The sequence below is a fragment of the Stegostoma tigrinum genome, chromosome 12 (assembly GCF_030684315.1).
Source record: "Stegostoma tigrinum isolate sSteTig4 chromosome 12, sSteTig4.hap1, whole genome shotgun sequence".
Classification (NCBI taxonomy): Eukaryota; Metazoa; Chordata; class Chondrichthyes; order Orectolobiformes; family Stegostomatidae; genus Stegostoma; species Stegostoma tigrinum.
The window spans coordinates 44,790,664-44,812,767 of record NC_081365.1 but is presented as its reverse complement, the minus strand read 5'-3'; positions in this window follow the sequence as shown (position 1 = coordinate 44,812,767).

The window sequence follows — 22,104 nt, the reverse complement described above, 5'->3', positions numbered from 1 at the left end:
GTTTGCACAATTTGCAGAAGGCCCTCTGCATGCTCTCATCAGGGATTTACTTCTTTTTTCTATTTGATTGATATACACAATAAAATGTTAAGCTCTTTTTCAAACTGTGACTCTACCTTCACCTTGGCAAAGGTTTCAATGCCTGCACAAAGTGCGCCCAACACAAATATTATCTAAAACTCTGTGACACAGGGAGCACTTCCCCAAGCTCCTGTTCCTGGATGAGCATGCTAAAGTGACCCTTGCACCAATGGTATTTGAGTGACATAAGGGATTCCACTCCCTGATAAAATTCACCAAGCTGCCCCTCGTTCATTGTGTGTGCTTAGCCATCACAATTATTCACAGCTTTCATATTGGATATGTTGCCTACAATAAGACTAACATGTAAATGAATGAATATTTACTAGAATATAAACTATGGTTGAGCATCTGTGTCATCGATGAACATTTAAAACACTACGTCTTTCCTCCCCCTCCCATTCTGTCAAGGTGCAATCATAGCTAATAGGCTCCCTCCACCCCCGCTGTGAGCTAGGGGGTGAGTGTTCACTGGCAGCTTTGGACATAGACAGCGCTGGCCTGTTGAGAGTGTCCTCCAAGGACAGGCACAGCCTCCTTTATCCTGATGGAAGCAAAGGTCATAAGGAACGGGAAGGCAGAGGGGTAAGGTCCCATCACAAGGACGGGGGAGGCAGATATGCAGGGTACCCGCGGACTGTCCTGAGGAGACATTGTTGGGGTGCATATCTGTTGCTCCTGGTTCCTGTGGTACCTGCTAGCATAGAGTCGTGGTCATGGAGTCATACTGCACAGAAACAGACGCTCCAGTCCAATCACTCCATGCCAACCATAATCTCAAATTATACTAGTCCCACCTGCCTGCACCTGGTCCATATCCCTCCAAACATTTCTTATTCGTGTACTTATTAAAATATCTTTTAAACATTATAACTGTGTCCACAGCCATCACTTCCTTTGGAAGTTCATTCCATGTATGGGCCACACTGTGTAAAAAGATTGCCCTTTAGGTTTTTCAAAAATTTTTCTCATCTCACCTTAAAAAATGTCCCCAGTCTTAAAATCTCCCATCCGAGGGAAAAGATTCCTGCCATTCACCTTATCTATACTCTTCATGATTTTATTCTATAAGGTAATCTCTCAAACTCCTACACTCCAGTGAAAAAATTGCAAACTATCCAACCTCTCCTTCTAACTCAACCCCTTCTTTCCTGGCAACATCCTTGTAAATCTCTTCAGTTTAATAATATCCCTCCTATTACCAAGAGACCAGAACTGGACACAGTACTCCATAAGGGGCTTCACCAACATCCTGTACAACCTCGACATAATGTTCCAACTCCAATACTCAAAGATCTGAGCAATGAAGGCAAGCACAAGTGTCTCTTAACCATCTTATTTACATGTGACACAGCTTCAAAGAATTATGTATCTGAGTCTCTCTGGTCCTTGAGGAGAAAGGAGAAAGGGCAGCTAGATTGACGGTGAGGAGTTGACGGTAAATCTGTGAGTGTGACATAGCAGAGAGAAATTAGTGCCACTTACCTTTGTAGAGCATAGGAGAAAATCACTGACCTTTTTACAGAACTGTTTGCCATCTTAGTTTTCACATCATTCATTTTTGGGCTGTGGGTATTCCTGGCAAGACCAGCATCTGTTGCCCATCTCTAATTGCCCTTGAACTAAGTGTCTTGCTAGGCTCGGTTAGAGGGTGCTTAAGAGTTAATCACGTCGTGAGTCTGGGCTCACATGTGGGCCAGACCAGGTAAGGATGGCAGATTTTCTAAAGATATTTGTGAACCAGATGGGTTTTCATAAACATTGACAATAGCCATCATAGGCACCATCACAGAATCAGATTTATTAATTAAATTCAAATTTCATCAGCAGCCTGGATCTCTGGATGTTAGTCCAGGAACATTATCACTACGCTGCTGCCTCCTTCTTTTTGAGGTGTCCATCAGCCTGTGACCTGGACTGTTATCTATGCCCAACCTGGACAGTCTCTGTTTCACTGGGAGAGAATGTCCTCTCTTGCATTTTGGTTTTCTATCCAGATAGGGCTGCAGGCCAAGTTTTGTGAAATGGGGACAAACTGAAACTTTTTTGCTAGCATCTCTCGTGTCACAAGAGTGAGCACCACGAACTGAAGAGGAAGCCCAGGCTCTCAGCATCTCCAGTAGCGTTTAGCTGATCTTTAAAAATGCAACCAAAGCCTTTGAACCCTGAAGGTCCATGCAGCTGTGAGGAATTTCAGCTTCCACACTACACGATTCACTAAGTAACTCACACAACATCTCACTTGTATGGATAATAAGCTGAGAAGCACGTGCTCAGGGGAGATAATCCGCCCCAGGCATTAGCAGATATGGTATCAGTCAATATTGTATGTTAGAAGGGTCTAGGCCCGAAACGTCAGCTTTTGTGTTCCTGAGATGCTGCTTGGCCTGCTGTGTTCATCCAGCCTCACATTTTATTATCTTGTATTTTAACTTCCAACCTAAGAATGTAAACAACAACATGCAACATTTAAAATAGTGCATCAAGTCAAATTTATTTGCACTGTGATAAAATGAGAAACTGGAAAAAGTGTAAGTGGAAACTGGCTTTTCATGTTAGGTATTGATTATCTTACAAAGAATATTTTAGCAAAATACCTGCAAATCACAATGGCATCCAAACAGTAGCATAATAACAACATCTGTCGTTGATGTGTGAGCATTAGTTGTAGCACATTCAGGGTATCACAATCTATTTTAACTTTGTCTCATCCAGTGTCCAAATATCTGGGCAGCCGTAGTTAGGAGGGGGAATACTAGCTGATGTTTCTTACTCTAACCTATAGGCACTTTGGCTGAATTCATCTCATTAAGCACCTTAACCTTTTTGGATTAAACAAATCAGCTACTCGCCAGCTAAACTCCTAGCCATCAGTTGGTATGCTTATGGCTTCACTAGGAAAGCCAAATCTTATTTTAATCAGTGGGAAAATTAAAATGAGGCAACAAATTTCAGAACAAAATTACAGCCATGGTGCTTGTCAGCACCTCCCCTTTAATGTGCTGTGTTGATAGTCATTATACTTGCAAGTAATAATTTTTTTTCTGTTTTTGTTCTGTTGAGATGCAGTTTGCACCCCCACAAACTGTAATAAGATTGATCCTAAGACATGTTTTATCTTTGAATCTAAATAGAGTCTTTTTTTAAATCCTTAAGACTTTTCCAGAGGTCTCTCCTTTAATGCGGTTAGTTAACTCTGCCTAGTGCTGTTTCAAGTCATACACATTGGGAAAGACTGGAGACTGTAACACCTGACCTATGTTAAGATAACAATGCTCACTGATTTTGATGTGCAAAGTTTCACTGAGTAATGTACTTTATTAACATTTACAACAGATTTTAAGAACATGCCAGCATTTGGGCAGAATTTTCTTGAAATGGTGATTTTGATATGCAAGGTTGCTTATCTCACTCAATCATGCATTTTAGTAACATCTGCCCAGATTTTAAGAATATGTCAAGGGCATTTCAGTTGGCCATGTGGAGGTGCAAAAAGAACATTATTGGATCTTGCGTATAATTTTCTTTTAATTCAGTTTACTTAAAAGTAATATCCAGTGTTTATCACTTAAATTTTGCTTGCATGATAAAACAACATAATTTTTGAGCTTCCTGGCACACACAGTGTAACCAGTGCATTTCCAATAACAGAACAAATATTAACATCTATTGTAGATGTGCGAGGGTTAGTATTAGCACATTCAACAATTCAGAACACTTCAATCCATTCTATCTCTATCTCATCCAGTGTCCAAATATCTGGGCAGCAGTAGTCAGGAAGAAATCTTCTCTGATGCACCTTACCTAATTTACTAGCACTCTGGCTGAATTCATCCAGAAAAAGCATGATCAAATCTGGGCCATGATAATAAAATGTGAGGCTGGATGAACACAGCAGGCCCAGCAGCGTCTCAGGAGCACAAAAGCTGACGTTTCGGGTCTAGACCCTTCATCAGAGAGCTCAGATTTTGTCAGATTTTGTGCTCCTGAGATGCTGCTGGGCCTGCTGTGTTCATCTAGCCTCACATTTTATTATTTTGGATTCTCCAGCATCTGCAGTTCCCATTATCACATCAAATCTGGGCCAACAGTTGGAACACTCTGAGAAGTCTGATCAACTACTGCAACTTTGGAAAATTAGCAAGACTGCCAGGTAAAGTTATGGTCATCAATAAAGAATCTTCATGCCTTCCCCTGCTACCCCATCTCCCCACAACCACTCAGAAATTCCCAAATTTCCAAAGTCTCGGAGTTATCATTTTGATGAGGAGCCCTCTCTCTGTCTTATTTGCATGAGATACAGAAAGGAGAGATGAGGGGTAGGTCAGATTATATCAGAGTTGAACTGACCTCATTCTCTCCACCCACATCACCCTCAAATCTATATTTTTAGATAGAGGCACACTTACCCATGATTAATGAAAGGCTCCATTTTACTGACAAAATAATGATAACATTTGCTGTCTCCTAGAATCTGAACTACAGCCAACTCCCACCAGCATATCATGATGTACTATTGCAAGGACAAACAATTTAATCATCTTCCCTGCATATCTGACAGCAGAATGAAAGATGTACAGCTTTTATTTGGGTGGGGTTTGGGTGGGAGAACAGGGTTCTTAAAAATCCAAGCCGTTTTGGCTTGCCTTTGACCCTACATGCTTTTATACAAAATATTATGCCTTTGTGACTCACAAGAACTTCCAGTGCATCAACATGAATGTTGTCTATGATTATCTAAATATAAACATAAAAGTGATTGGCTGCTTGCCAAACAGCAGACATTATGCCTTCAATTCAAAACAGTCCTTGATGGCATGATTTATTGACCAAGAAGGAAAGACTTGAAAATTTGGTATCGAGAGAATCTAGGTTACTCTTCACCAACTCTTATTTTAATTCTGAAACAACCTTTTATTGTAGCAGAGATAACAAGATGGATATAGTCAATAGGATCACTGTTAAACACACTGGAGACTTTAATACTTAGACAGATCAGCTCCTCTAAAACCACCAAACTACATTGCCTACAAAGGGCTTTATAGTTTGCAGCATGCTTCCCAGCATTGTCATTCAAAGAGTCATAAATATGAGGCTGATATGTTATAATAATCTTGTGAATCTTTCTTATATTTTGATCTTCAAGGTAAAATGAAGAGTATTATGTGACCTGGACTGACATCTGCATGACAACAGGTTGAGACTGTTAAGGATGAATGGAAAATCCAAGTTGTTTTACAGTGAACAAGATCCAAAGTATTCATCCTTACAGAAAATGATGATAGCTGCTCTGATGCTAATGGACAGATATGTGGCTCCAAGCTTCAGGAAAGTGCTAAAAATGTTAGCTTTGTAAACAGGTATATTTTGAACTGTCCACTTGATTCCAGGGTGGGGTAGAGTAAGGGTCTAAAGAAATACCTACACAGCATTTTTACATGGAATTATATTCCTGTGGTGAAAGTACAGAGGAATCCATTGTAAAGATTGGGTTCCAGGACCTTAGTGGGACCACACCTGGAGTACTGCATACAGTTTTTGGTTCCTTACCTAAAAGAGGATATACCTGATATAGAGGAAATGAAGGTTCACGAGCTGATACTATGCTGATACTATGAGGAGAGATTGCTTTGGCCAGGCTTATATCCACTAGAGTTTAGAAGGATGAGATGGGATCTGATTGAAATGAATAAAGTTATAATTAGTCTAGACAGACTGGATGCTTTCCTGGATGGGACATCTAGAAACTAGGGTCACAGTCTTAGGATAGATGATTTAAGACTGAGATGAATAGACATTTCTTCACTCAGAGAGTGGCCAACCTCAGGAATTCAATAATACTGAATGCTGTGGAAGCTGGGTCACTCACTATATTCAAGAAAGAGATTCTTACCTTTTTAGATTTTAACGACTTCAAGAGGTATGGAGTGAAAGCCGTAATCTATCATTGAGAGGATTAGACATGATGGCTTGGTGCCTAAAAGGGTGGCTCAGTGCTTAGCACTGCTGCCTCAAGCATCAGGAACCCAGGTTCAATTCCACCCTAGGTGACTGTCTGTGTGGAGTTTGCACATTCTCCCCATGCCAGTGTGGGCTTCCTCCAGGTGCTCCAGTTTCCTCCCACAGTCCAAAGATGTGCAGCCTAGGTGGATTGGTCATGCTAAATTGACCATAGTGTTCAGGAATGTGTCGAATAGGTAAGTTGTAAGGGGATGGATCTGGGTGGGATGCTCTGAGGGTTGGTGTGGGCTTGCTGAGCCGAAGGGCCTGTTTCCACACTGTAGGGATCCTATTTCTAAACAGGCCAGCCCCATCACCTGCAAGTTTACCCCCAAGTCACTCACCGTCCTGGCTTGGAAACACAGTGCTGTTGTTTTACTGTTACTGTATTAAAACCCTGGATCTCCCTCCTTAATAACATTGCGGATGTACCTAGAACAAATTGCAAGCAGCAGTTGAAGAAGTCAGTTCGGCATAATTATCTCAGTAGCAGACAGAGTAGGCTATAAATGCTGGCTCAGCCAGTGAAAGCCTTCATCCTCTAAATTAATATATTTTATAAAATCGTCACGAGAAAACTATTTTGACAAAATAAATACAATAAAATGATACTTATTGTCCTTTTAGGAATTTATGTTTGTACCCAAATGTTTCCATTTAGATGAGGAGTATGTTTTTAGTGATCTAGAACCTAATACAAAGCTCCTTTCTCAATGTTACACAACGAGCAGTGGCAGATTAGCTGCTGAATATCATTGGAAACATTTGGGATTGAGGTGACCTTCCCGTTCATTGCTATGGGATAGCTTAGCAACTGTTGCCACCATCTCTGCTTCTGTGCTAGTTGACTGATTCTGTTTGCTGTCTGATATATCTATTATCATTTGAACAGTTGTGTCTGGAGAAGTTAGATGTATTTGTCAACTGAAATCTTCCCTGTGCTCCTCAGCCTGATATACTGGGTACCCCCTCAGTAGAATGAATTATTTACATGGAAAAGGGTCACTGAACAGGAATGACAGCAGTGAACCTGTGTAGGTTGATCTCCCTATTCAAACCTTAAGGATGGTGCAATCAACATGATGCTTCATAAGGGACTGATTGTCATGATCCTTATAATGGCAGTCATGGGAGTGATTTGACGAGCAATACCACTGAGTTAGAAGGAGTGGTTGGATTCCGTTCCTTATCCTATACTTCTACTAGCCACAAGAGCATTAAAGTTAAAAGGGAGGTGATTTAAAAAGGAGGCCCAGTGGCATTATTGCTGGATGTTAATCCAGAGACCCAGTTAATACTTTGGGGACCAGGGTTTGAATCACGCCTCGGCAGTTAGAAACTTGAATTCAATAAAAATCTGGAATTAACAGTCTCATGATGACTGTGAAACTATTGTCAGTTGGTGGGAAAATCCATCTGGTTCACTAATGTCCTTTTGGGAAGGAAACTTCCATCCTTACCTGGTCTGGCCTACAAGTGACCCCAGACCCACAGTAATGTGGTTGACTCTTAACTACCCTCTGAGCAATTAGGGATGGGTAATAAATGCCGACCTAACCAGGGATGACCTCATCCCCTGAATGAATAAACAAGCAAATTGTCAATTGAAATTGTGTATTGTTCAAAAACAAGGTAGCTTTAAGGCTCATTAAGACAACAAATTAATAATTTGGTTTTATTTGCCAAAAAAACTGCTCAAACCAAACATGCGAAATTATTAACTAAATCTTTAAAGTGAGGAAATATATCCAAATATCGTTCTTGAAAATTAACACAATTTCTCCCCCTTCCTAACAAAATATGAGATTAGATTCTCTACAGTGTGGAAACAGGCCCTTCGGCCCAACAAGTCCACACCACCCCTTGCAGCATCCGACCCAGACCCATCACCCTCACACACCCGTGAACACAATGGGCAATTTAGCATGGCCAATCCACCTAGCCCGCACATCTTTGGACTGTGGGAGGAAACCGGAGTACCCGGAGGAAACCCACACAGACACAGGGAGAATGTGCAAACTCCACACAGACAGTTACCCGAGGCTGGAATTGAACCCAGGCCCCTGGTGCTGTGAGGCTGCAGTGCTAACCACTGAGCCACCGTGCCATCCATAAAACTCTGCAACAGTAGGGAAAAAATTGCTGATTGCCCAAATGCTGTTCTGTAGCCATTGCCATTTTTCACACAAGCTATTGGTATTGGTGTGTCACTCTGGATCAGTTATGACTGGCTGAAACCTCCTTTCCTGAAGACAGTGGTGCTGATTGAGACTTCTTTATTTATCCTTCACTTGTGGCAATTAAGTCTTTCAGTAGGTCGACAACTCTCAAAGTTTGATGAAAGGGATTTCAGATAAAGACAGAATAAAGTTTTATTCCCCTTTGGCATGGTTTTTCTGACTGCAATATACCTTACACCCCCAAACTGAATCATGTGACCACTTTCTGAAAGCATCGCAGATTCAGCAACCATTCAAGCAGCTTGTGTTCTTCACAGCTACAACATTGTTGCTGCTGTTTCTTTTCAAAAGGTTTGAGATATATGTCTAGCCAATCACATCATAACAACATTTTAGATGACACATCTTCATAACACTCTGGGGCCTCTATTTAAATTGCCCCGAAATTGCCAAGTACTCCAGGTTCGACTATATTCAATTAAATAGTGATGAATGACCAAACAGATATAGCTGGTGCACTCCACAACAATCACCATTATTAATTGATGGACACTTGGTGCACATTGTAATGACAAGGGAAACAATGGATGTTCCAATAATACCCTGTGATCTCAAGGCCCTAGGGGTCAACACTGAGACTGTAAGATGGTGCTGTGGACAGCTAGTTGCTCCTCAGTCTCTGTAGCTCCATCATGCACACATCTCATTCATGCATTGTACAGTGCATTTCAAATTAAATCACTTGGAAAAGACATATGTGTACTGATGATTGTTATAGATGGAGTGTGTGACACAAAATGCTGTCTAGTTCATGGTAAATACTGAACTGCAATTTCTCTTTTGGATTCAGCAATATGGACAAAACCACACATGCACTCAAACTGGGTTCCTTCCAATGATTAACCATATCTTTGGCAGAAAAGAAGTGTAAATATCATTTACGTCACTTTTCTACGGTTTCTATAGATCTTTGTCCAAAGTTATAGCAGCAGGAGAACCCCACACAGAAATTCAATCCCAAAAGCAATTTGACCTACATTCACCTCCTGAAATAGAGTTTATATAATTTATATGTCCAACATAACTTTTCTTTAATGAATCCTACTAACTTCCCTTTGTTAATCAGTGTCTGTCTAAATTATTATCTGTATGGCAATCAAAATTTTTTAAATGGCTTTCTTCAAGGACCACAACTTTCCCCCCACAGTGGTCGAGAACGCCCTTGACCGTGCCTCCCGCATTTCCCACAACACATCCCTCAAACCCCGCCCCCGCCACAACCGCCCCAAGAGGATCCCCCTCATTCTCACACACCACCCCACCAACCTCCGGATACAACGCATCATCCTCCGACACTTCCGCCATCTACAATCCGACACCACCACCCAAGACAGTTTTCCATCCCCACCCCTGTCTGCTTTCCGGAGAGACCACTCTCTCCGTCACTCCCTTGTTCGCTCCACACTGCCCTCCAACCCCACCACACCCGGCACCTTCCCCTGCAACCACAGGAAATGCTACACTTGCCCCCACACCTCCTCCCTCACCCCTATCCCAGGCCCCAAAATGACTGTCCACATTAAGCAGAGGTTCACCTGCACATCTGCCAATGTGGTATACTGTATCCATTGTACCCGGTGTGGCTTCCTCTACATTGGGGAAACCAAGCGGAGGCTTGGGGACCGCTTTGCAGAACACCTCTGCTTGGTTCGCAATAAACAACCGCACCTCCCAGTCGCAAACCATTTCCACTCCCCCTCCCATTCTTTAGATGACATATCCATCATGGGCCTCCTGCAGTGCCACGATGATGCCACCTGAAGGTTGCAGGAACAGCAACTCATATTCCGCTTGGGAATCCTGCAGCCCAATGGTATCAATGTGGACTTCACCAGCTTCAAAATCTCCCCTTCCCCTACTGCATCCCTAAACCAGCCCAGTTCGTCCCCTCCCCCCACTGCACCACACAACCAGCCCAGCTCTTCCCCTCCACCCACTGCATCCCATAACCAGTCCAACCTGTCTCTGCCTCCCTAACCTGTTCTTCCTCTCACCCATCCGTTCCTCCCAACCCAAGTCGCACCTCCATCTCCTACCTACTAACCTCATCCCGCCTCCTTGACCTGTCCGTCTTCCCTGGACTGACCTATCCCCTCCCTACCTCCCCACCTATACTCTCTCCACCTATCTTCTCTTCTCTCCATCTTCGGTCCGCCTCCCCCTCTCTCCCTATTTATTTCAGAACCCTCACCCCATCCCCCTCTCTGATGAAGGGTCTAGGCCCGAAACGTCAGCTTTGGTGCTCCTGAGATGCCGCTGGGCCTGCTGTGTTCATCCAGCCTCACATTTCATTATCCCACTACTGAAGTTGAGTTAACAGACCTACGATTACTTTATCTCTCTTTTACCTCTCTATTAAACACTGTAGAATTATAGTCAGTTCCCCACTCCTCGAGCACCATGTTTGAAGCCAAAGAGTATTGCAAACTGGTTATCAAAGCTTCTGTTATTGCCCCACCTGCTTCTCTGAACAGCCTGGGATAAATTTCCTTCCAACCTGGCAATTTATCCACATTCGTAAATTCTGAATTTCGATGTTTCCTGTTTCACTATGTTCAGACTGTTCAATATTTTGCACTTCTTTTCCAATGTCTGCATGAAGGCAGATGTCAGGTATTCATTAAGAACCATGCCTACATTTTCCATGAAATATACAAGTTGCCTTTTTGGTTTCTAACCTACATTTTTGATGTTTGGAGCAAATTTAGAGGAATGCTCAAATTGCCTTTTCGTTCCACTCCTCCACTGGTCAGGCAAATTTTAAATTTATCCAGAGTGGCAATAGTATCAATTATACAGGTTTTAGATTGTATCTGGCTTAGTATAAGGAGCTAAATGAACACAGTAGGCCAAACAGCATCTTAGGAGCACAAAATCTGACATTTTGGGCCTCGACACTTCATCAGAAAAGGGGGATAGGGAGAGGGTTCTGAAATAAATAGGGAGAGAGGGGGAGGCAGATCGAAGATGGATAGAGGAGAAGATAGGTGGAGAGGAGACAGACAAGTTAAAGGGGCGGGGATAGAGCCTGTAGAGGTGAGTGTAGGTGGGGAGGTAGGGAAGGGATAGGGCAGTCCGGGGAGGACGGACAGGTCAAGGGGGTGGGATGAGGTTAGTAGGTGAGAAATGGGGGTGCGACTTGAGGTGGGAGGAGGGCAGAGGTGAGACGAAGAAGGTTAGGGAGGCGGGGACGAGCTAGGCTGGTTTTGGGATGCCGTGGGGGTAGGGGGGATTTTGAAGATTGTGAAATCCACTTTGATACCATTGGGCTGCAGGGTTCCCAAGCAGAATATGAGTTGCTGTTTCTGCAACCTTCGGGTGGCATCGTTGTGGCACTGCAGGAGGCCCAGGATGGACATGTCGTCTAAGGAATGGGAGGGGGAGCTGAAATGATTCGCGACTGGGAGGTGCAGTTGTTTATTGTGAACCGAGTGTAGGTGCTCTGCAAAGCAGCCCTCAAGCCTCCGCTTGGTTTCCCCAATGTAGAGAAAGCCACAACGGGTACAGCAGATGCAGTATGCTGCATTGGCAGGTGTGCAGGTGAACAGCTGCTTGATGTGGAAAGTCATCTTGGGGCCTGGGATGTGGGTGAGGGCAGACGTGTGGGGGCAAGTGTAGCACTTCCTGCGGTTGCGGGGGAAAGTGCCGGGTGTGGTGGGGTTGGAGGGGAGTGTGGAGCGGACAAGGGAGTCCCAGAGAGAGTGGTCTCTAGTATAAGAAACTATTCGGCTAGTTTTCTTTCATCAGCAAAGAATCATCTGTTTATAACAAATAAAGCTTAATCAAACATTCCAAGATTATTGGGATAAAAAGAAAGGTTTGTACAATGCAAAAATAGATATAACTTATATTCTAATATTCCAAAGTTAACATGAGGAAAATATGAGTAACAGCCAAATGCTGGTTGAACACCCTACAGAACATAATGTAAGTTTAATAACTCTCCATGGATTGAAAATCAGCAATAACTCTTGCTGGAATAAACTGAGCCTGAGATAAAAAGGTCAAGGAGTAATTGTTATACGGGAATTGAAAGCAGTTAGGCATGCCTGGGAAAGAAGGGAGTCAAAGCTACATGAACAATTGTTTTAACATTTGCTTGATAACTGGCTGCCTTTCTCCACGAGGACAAATGATTGCCCTGCAGAAGAATTTAAGGAGTTAATGGCAGGACAGGCTGAGTTTCAAACAGACAGCTAACGCTGAACGTAGCAAGGAACAGTGAAATTGCTCCTGATAAGAAAGTAAGCGACAGACTTGGTGACTTCAGAAGTGTCAACAATAATGTCACACCATAAACCCGAAGGCCAGAAAATAATATATAAATTCAACATCAGGATTCTTCAGTAGCAGAACTCTGGAGAATGGCACTGCAGAAGGATTGAACCCTGGACATATACACTTGGAGAGGGAAGGAACATTAAGGGATAGTCAGCATTGTTTCATGCAAGGAAAATCATGTGTCACAAATTTGATTGAGTCTTTTGCGGAAGTAACTAAGAAGATTGATGAGGGTGGAGCAGTAGATGTCGTTTACTTAGACTTTAGTAAATCCTTTGATAAGGATCCTCTTGGTAGACGAATTAGTAAAGTTAGATCACATGGGATTCAGGCTGAGCTTGCTAATTGGATACAAAATTGGCTTTACAGTGGGAAACATTGGGTTGTGGTGCAGGGTTGTTTTTCAGGCTGGAGGCTTATGACCAGCAGTGTTGCATAGGGATCAGTACTGGATTCACATCTGTTTATTATTTATATATATAGGATTTGGATGTGAATATAAGAGGCATGGTTAGTAAGTTTGCAGATGATGGTATGATGGACTGTGAAAATGGTTACCTAAGATTACAAACAGATCTTGACCAATTAGATAATGGGCTGAGGAGTGACAGGTGGAGTTTAATTTGGATAAATGCAAGGTATTGTGCTTTGGTAAAACAAACAAGGGCAGCACTAGTTCATAGTAGAGCCCTGGGTAGTGTTGTTGAATTGATAGACCGAGGGATTCAGCTACATAATTCTTTGAAATTTGAACTACAGCTAGACACGGGATAGCAATGAAGGCATTTAGCACGCTTGCCTTCATTGCTCAGAACTTTCAGTACAGGAGTTGGGATGTCATGTTGAGGTTGTACAGTATGTTGGTGAGGCCTCTTCTGGAGTACAGTGTACAGCTGTGTATCACCCTGTTTTGGAAGGATATTGTTGAATTGGAGAGGTTCAGAAGAGATTTACCAGAATATTGCTGGAAATGGATGGATTGAATTACAAAAATAGGATGGATGGGCTGGAACTTTTTTCACTGGACCGTAGGAAGTTGACAGTGACCTTGTAGAGCATTTTGAAACACCTGATGTAAATAAACAGAATCAGCATGGCTTCATGAAGGGGAAATCATTGCATGACAAATTTATTATAATTCTTTGAGGAGGTAACAAGCAGGATGGTTAAAGGGGAACCAGTAAATGTAATATATCTGGACTTTCAAAAGACATTTACAAAGGTATTACACATTAGGCTACTTAATAAGATATGAGCCTATAGTGTTGGGAATAGCATATTAGCATAGTTAGAGGAATGGCTGAGAAATAGACAGACAATTGGGATAAAAAGGTAATATGTTATTAGTCTTCTATTTACTTGGGGTTGCTAATTCATTATCCTGAATTCCAGACTCTCCTTTATTTTGAAAATGAATGGATTGTACTTGATAATACGACTTTACAACCCATATCATTTGCACATTGAGGTCTTGTTGCACGGTGAATAGCATCCTTGTCTCTGAGTCAGATCCTCAAGATAACTGTTCAAAACTTTATCAAGCAGATTGATATCAATCTACAAACCCTTCCAACACATGCCAGTGGCGGATAGTGCCCATGCAAGAGATTCCTGGTGAGTCATTTGGTGAAAAGGAAGCTGAAGACTCTCATCACTAGCTATAACTGCAGACCGCAACATGCATGTAAAAAGCACATGTTGCCAAGCAACTTGGACTCCCTAAGTCATCTGTAATACACCTGTAACACATTCCTGGTACTTTGTGAGACATGTGGTCTACTTGTAGTATACTGAGACTGCTGCTTTGTTTCCAAATGTGAATGTATTGTAGCTTCTTTAATCTGTGCCCACCTTTTGGTCCCTAATAATCAAACCGCCCTGGCTTGCTGTCAAACACACTGTTTGAATATGCGATGTGTTTCATTTACCTAATGTTTAAAAGCACAGTTCCAAGATATTACTTCCGAACCTCACAATATAAATGAGGGCTGCTGCTGCCTTCTGTGAGAATAGCATCAAAGGATGCTGGAGGGGGTACCTCCTATTCTCTATTCCAAAATTTTCCACTGAAAATGAAAATGATTTCTGACTTTTTCCAACCATGTCTGCTGGGTATGATAGCAAAAATAAAGCAGTTCATTTAATCGCAGATGCGTGTTATCTTTTGCCAATATCTCCCCAACACACAGCATGCTTCTCTAAATGGGCACAACCTGGGTTGGGAGCTTGTTATAAATAAGATTAGCGCAGCGTGGTTTCAATGAATGTAACACTGTCTGCTCTGAAGTGCCACCACTTTAGCTCTAGGAGGGGAAAATCTTTCCTCAGATGTTTTGATGTGAATTGAATTGTATTATAATATGTAGCCATTAAAATTGAATAGCTTCAAAATAACACACTGTTTTATAATTTGTGTATTTAGGTGTATTTTGCAATGTCATGGACGTAATATGCTGTCTGAGGGATAACGTTTCAAATCAAATCTGCTACATGACAGTACTGTATATCTGGCGAGACTGATCAGGTCTAATCTTGTCTCCCATTAGATAGAAACCTGAATGTTTCAGCTGTGACGACATTAGGCTGGATTTTCTGAGAAGGGCAATCTCACGTAGAGATCTTTGTTTTCTAATAGGAGCGAACTCCACATTTCTGACATGAGAGTCTGATCAGGGCGTCTTCTGAAATGCAGAGTTGAATTTCCGTTTTGATGGATCTCTTGGAGCGCAGAGCTGTCAGGAGAATGCAAACCAGCAATCCTTATCACAGAGGTCAGCTGCCGTTCCACTTTGACGGCTGCTGTCGAATGCCAAGTAAATAAGTGCGACGTTCAGCCACTGGCGGAACAGTGGCGTCTGGTCCCGGAAATGTCAGGTCTGGGGGCTAGAAGTGGGCTGAGAGAAGTGGAGCCGGAGGTGAGATAAGTATGGGGTCAGTCGAATAAATTACTCAGGAGTTAGGGTAGGTATTTAATAGTCAAACATTGCCTGGGTAGCGTTTTACTTAATTTCAGCGAAACCCTCTGAACTAGCAGATTTAATTGCAGACTATCAGAGGGCTCCAAGCGTTGGGGGATTGCTTAGCAGAATCTTCAACTTCCCAGCCAATTCCTTATGAGCCTGCTGTCATGCTTATTCCACGGCGTCTCATGTACAACTTCCATCTACACTGGGATAACGGCTGACCAATAGAAAGCCTAGCCTGTAGGTATTGTGTTGAGAGATAATGGGAACTGCAGATGCTGGAGAATCCAAGATAACAAAGTGTGAAGCTGGATGAACACAGCAGGCCAAGCAGCATCTCAGGAGCACAAAAGCTGACATTTCGGGCCTCGACCCTTCATCAGAAAGCTCTCTGATGAAGGGTCAAGGCATAAAACATCAGCTTTTGTGCTCCTGAGATGCTGCTTGGCCTGCTGTGTTCATCCAGCTTCACACTTTGTTATCTTATGTAGGTATTGTGTACTCTGTCTGAACAATGAATAGTACATTCATGTAATGTGAAGAGAGCGGAGGTGGAAGGACATTTCGAAAGCTGTTCTTCACATGTTGTGAGAATTTATATGATGTATATCACAGAAGTACAAAAATGTCCAAAGCCAGTCACTACCCAAAAAGCTGACACTGTTACAGTCCTGAGATAACAAGGTATAGAGCTAGAAGAACACAGCAGGTCAAGCAGCATCAGAGGAGCAGGAAAGCTCGTGTTTCGGGACTAGACCCTTCTTTTCTGGTGAAGGGCCGAGGCCGAAACGTCAGCTTTCCTGCTCCCCTGATGCTGTTTGGCCTGCTGTGTTCATCCAGCTCTACACCTTGTTATCTCAGATTCTCCAGCATCTGCAGTTCCTACTATCTCTGAAACACTATTACAGTCCTTATTTATAACAGCTACTTTAATTGCTACACATGCATTTATTTAGAAATCTGTCTTTTTGAAAACACCACCGAGATAGCTTTATCTGATGATTCATTCTCTTGTTTTTGTTCCCAATTTCTAAGTTATTTTTATTCTTCAGTTCCTTAGATTTTAACTGTCTACAGAAATGAATACAGATGATTCATTGTGTTTCCTGGACTATCTGTAGGGAAGCCACACATGTCCTCTCAGTCAGCTAAAATAAAATGAAGAATCTTGCCCATGACCATCAGTAAACAGAGACAAAGCTGTCTGCGTATCCATCGAAAAGTTGAGGAACTTCAAAAGGCCACCCACTTACTGTTCAAGTGCACCATCAGAAGCTCATTTACGTCCAGAGCCAAATGGAAAACTAAACAAACAGGTCTGGGCATCATGGTTTGGCATCTGCTGTTTTGCTGTTTATAAGAATTCACAAGAAACCTTAATAATTCACAGAAACAGAAGCATGGGCATTGTTGGGTCTCATTTCCATTTTAGAATTGTTTCCCATTGCACATCCACTTGGTGCATCATCTTTAAAGTGTAGAATAAAAATACACATGAATATTTTATAGTTAGCTGTTTTATTGTGAATATGTACTGGGTGATATCTAAAACTGTAAACATGCCAGCTCCATAGATCTGAGATAGTAGGAACTGCAGATGCTGGAGAATCTGAGATAACACGGTGTAGAGCTGGATGAACACAAGGGTCTTTTTCTGAGGAAGGGCCTAGGCCCAAAACATCAGCCTTCCTGCTCCTCTGATGCTGCTTGGCCTGCTGTGTTCATCCTGCTCTACACCTTGTTAGCTCCATGGATCTGCCGGACTAGATTTATTTGCTGAGCTTGATATAATGCAACAGGATATGAGCATACATTAATTCAACTCTCTCACAGATTTGTGATTGCTAAAATACATCTTTTAGTATTGTGTTTAGATAGTGAATCCTAACTGCATCATCCTAAGAAGGTTGGGAAGAAGTGCCAAAATCATAACACTTTGTAGAAGTTTGATTCTTACCAAGGATGTTATGCTAATATTTGCTTTGATCCAGTTTGTACGCAGTTGCTCTGTTATGCAGCATACTAGCAGCTGTTTATTTTTGTATTTAGTAAGTCCATGTAAACCCTGCAAAAGTTTTCTAATTAATTGATTGACTGAAATGCTTGGCTGCACACAATGTCAGCAATACAAACATATATCGGATTTGTGCATGGGGTTCAGAATTATAATTATTTGATTAGAAGTTGAGAATAGATGGAGAGCCCAGCACATCAGTGGAAAAATAGAGTCGAAACATTAACAACCTTCTCCCGCTATGAGCTAACCTGTATTTCCACCCATTCTGGCATATAATATAGCCATTGGGTGGAGTATTCGGCATTTCAGGCAGACAGCAGTCTGACATGGTCTCCTAAAACACGCACACATGTTCTTATCTACCTCTTGTTAGCAATAGTTAAAATGTCTATGAGTTACTGTGAAATGTATATAGTTATGATGTGGAGATGCCAGTGTTAGATTCGGGTAGACAAAGTCAGAAATCACATGACACCAAGTTATAGTCTGACAGGTTTATTTGAAATCACAAGCTTTCAGAGTGTAGCCTCTTTGTCAGGTGAAGTGAGAGGGAAGCACATAGACACAGAATTTGTAGGCAGAGAGATCAAAGTATCTTACAAATGGTGTGAGTGGGTCGTTGAATAATAAGTCTCTGCAGGTGATTAACAGTATCAGACAATATGAGTGAAGTAAGAACAGCTGAATAACAAGTGAAGGGATGACCTATAATCCAATTAAATGAGGCAGAGAGATAATTGCAAAAAATGTTGTGGTGCTGGAGACAAACCAAATGACTGGGATAACATGATAGGTATAAGGGTCGCATGCCTCCCCATAGATAACTCACAATGCTGCAGTTCCCTAGCTTCCACCCTGGACATATTAAAACAGCCATCCCGTATGGAGAAGCACTGCGCATACACAGGATTTGCTCAGATGAGGAGGAATGTGATGGACACCTAAATATTTTAAAGGATGACCTCATGAGAATGGGATATGATGCTCAATTCATTGATCATCAATTCCAACGTGCCACAGTGAAAAACAACAATGACCTCCTCAGAATATAGACACAGGATGCAACCGATAGAGTATCTCCTTCATTGACCAGAACTTCCCCGGAGCAGAGAATGCCATGTTCTTTGCAGCCTTCAACATGTCACATATGACAATGAGCATCTTGCCAAGATCATCCCCACGTCTCCACTTCTTACCTTCAAACACGACCATCAAGCCTTAAACAGATCATCATTCACAGCCTTCAGGACAACATCATCCACAACACCACATAACCCTGCCACGGCAACCTCTGCAAGACACGTCAGATCTTCAACATGGATACTACCGCCACACATGGGAACACCAACCACCCCGTATATGGTAGATACTCATGTGATTCACTAATGTTGTTTATCTCATACACTGCAGGCAAGGATGTTGCTAGGCATGGTATATTGGTGAGACTGTGCAGATGCTATGACAACAGATGAATAGACACTGTGCAATAATTGCTAGGTGGGAGTGTTCCCTCCCAGTCTGGGAGCACTTCAACAATCAAGGACATTCAGCCTCCAATCTTTGGTTCAGTGTCCTACAAGGCAGACTTCAAGATATAAAACAACACAGAATCACTAAGCAGATAGTCAAGTTCCATACCCATGAAGACAACATCAACTGTAATCTTGAGTTCATGTTGCGCTACATGTAGGCCCCACCACACTGTTCTGTATCTGTGAAATCATCCCAACTGTCCTGTTTTGACACCATCACCTTGATAAATTGTTATGATAACTACCTTAATTAGTTTGGACAGTTTTGTGCTACTTATTACTTTGATTAGATCCTCAGCATGTGACTCTTATACCTATCATGTTATTCCAGCTGTTTGGTTTGTCTTCAGTACCAACTTACTTCTAATTTTTTGTAATTATCTCTCTCCCTCACTTATTTGGATTGTGGGTCATCTCTTCATTTGTTAATCAGCTGTTGACACTTTACTCACACCATCTGGCACCTCTGATCACCTGCAGAGTCTTAATATTTGACGCTCGACTCACACCATTTGTATTATCATTTGATCTCTCTGCCCTTGATCTTGCTGCCTATAAATTCTGTGTCTGTGTGCCACTCTGTCACTTTACCTGATGAAGGGGCTACACTCTGAAAGCTTGTGATTTCAAATAAACCTGTTGCACTATAACCTGGTGTTAAGTGACTTCTGACATTGAATATAGCTACTGAGAAGTGATAAACTTCTTTTAAATACTTAACGTAAGTTCACCCTGAACTACAGACTAATTACCATTGGAATAAGGATTCATGGCAGTAGTCTATTTCCACAGACAAATGTTTGGCCCTCATGTCTCACATCACTGTAATAACACCGACAGAATAGAAAAGGGCCAAGGAATGTACTGTACTGAAAAAAGCAGCAGAAATTAAATCTGAGATAACAAAGTGTGGGGCTGGATGAACACAGCAGGCCAAGCAGCATCTCAGGAGCACAAAAGCTAACGTTTCTGGCCTAGACCCTTCATCACCCACAGCCTCCAACCTCATTGTTCCCCAACCCCGCACGGCCCGCTTCTATCTCCTTCCCAAAATCCACAAACCTGCCTGCCCCGGTCGACCTATTGCCTCTGCCTGCTCCTGCCCCACCGAACTCATCTCCACCTATCTGGACTCCATTTTTTCCCCCTTGGTCCAGGAACTCCCTACCTATGTCCTTGACACCACCCATGCTCTCCACCTCCTCCAGAACTTCCAATTCCCCGGTCCCCAACACCTCATTTTCACCACGGATGTCCAGTCCCTATACAACTGCATTCCCCATGCAGATGGCCTAAAGGCCCTCCGCTTCTTCCTGTCCTGCAGGCCTGACCAGTCCCCCTCCAACGACACCCTCATCCACCCAGCCAAAATTGTCCTCACCCTCAACAACTTCTCTTTCGATTCCTCCCACTTCCTACAGACGAAGAGAGTGGCCATGGGTACCCGCATGGGCCCAAGCTATGCCTGCCTCTTTGTAGGTTACGTGGAACAGTCCCTCTTCCGCACCTACACAGGCCCCAAACCCCACCTCTTCCTCCGTTACATTGATGACTGTATCAGAGCTGCCTCTTGCTCCCAAGAGGAGCTTGAACAGTTCATCCACTTCACCAACACCTTCCACCCCAACCTTAGGTTCACCTGGACCATCTCCAACACATCCCTCACCTTCCTGGACCTTTCTGTCTCCATCTCAGGCAACCACCTAGAAACCGATGTCCATTTCAAGCCAACCGACTCCCACAGCCACCTGGAATACACCTCACCCCACCCACCCTCCTGCAAAAATTCCATCCCCTATTCCCAATTCCTTTGCCTCTGCCACATCTGCTCCCAGGATGAGACATTCCACTCCCGTACATCCCAGATGTCCTCGTTCTTCAAGGACCGTAACTTCTCACGCCCGCAGTGGTCGAGAACGCCCTCAACTGTGTCTCCCGCATTTCTCGCACCTCATACCTCACACCCCGACCCCGCAATAACCACCAAAAGAAATCCCCGTCGTCCTCACATACCACCCCACCAACCTCTGCATACAACGCATCATCCTCCGACACTTCTCCCATCTACACTCCGAACCCACCACTAAAGACATTTTTCCAACTCCACCCTTGTCTGCCTTCCGGAGAGACCACTCTCTCTGCGACTCCCTTGTCCACTCCACATTCCCCTCCAAACCCCCTACACCAGGCACTTTCCCCTGCAACCGCAGGAAGTGCTACACTTGCCCTTACCCCCATCCCAGGCCCCAAGATGACGTTCCACATCAAGCAGATGTTCACCTGCACATCTGCCAATGTGGTATACTGCATCCGCTGTACCCGTTGTGGCTTCCTCTACATTGGGGAAAGCAAGCGGAGGCTAGGGGACTGCTTTGCAGAACACCTACACTCGGTTCGCAGTAAACAACTGCACCTCCCAGTCGCGAACCATTTTAACTCCCCCTCCCATTCCTTAGACCTGGGAATCCTGCAGTGCCACAACGATGCCACGCAAAGGTTGCAGGAACAGCCACTCATATTCCGCTTGGGAACCCTGCAGCCCAATGGTATCAATGCGGATTTCACAAGCTTCAAAATCTACCCTCCCCCCACTGCATCCCAAAACCAGTCCAGCTCGTCCCCGCCTCCCTAAGTTGTTCTTCCTCTCACCTATCCCCTCCTCCCACCTCAAGCCACACCTCCATTTCCTACCTACTAACATCATCCCGCCCCCTTGACCTGTCCGTCCTCTGCGGACTGACCTATCCTCTCCCTAACTCCCCACCCATAATTTCCTCTCCACCTATCTTATCCTCTATCCATCTTCGGTCCGCCTTCCCCTCTCCCTATTTATTTCAGAATCCTCTCCCTATACCTCTTTTCTAATGAAGGTTCTAGGCTCGAAATGTCAGCTTTTGTGCTCCTAAGATGCTGCTTGGCCTGCTGTGTTCACCCAGCCCCACACTTTGTTATCTTGGATTCTCCAGCATCTGCAGGTCCCATTATCTCTG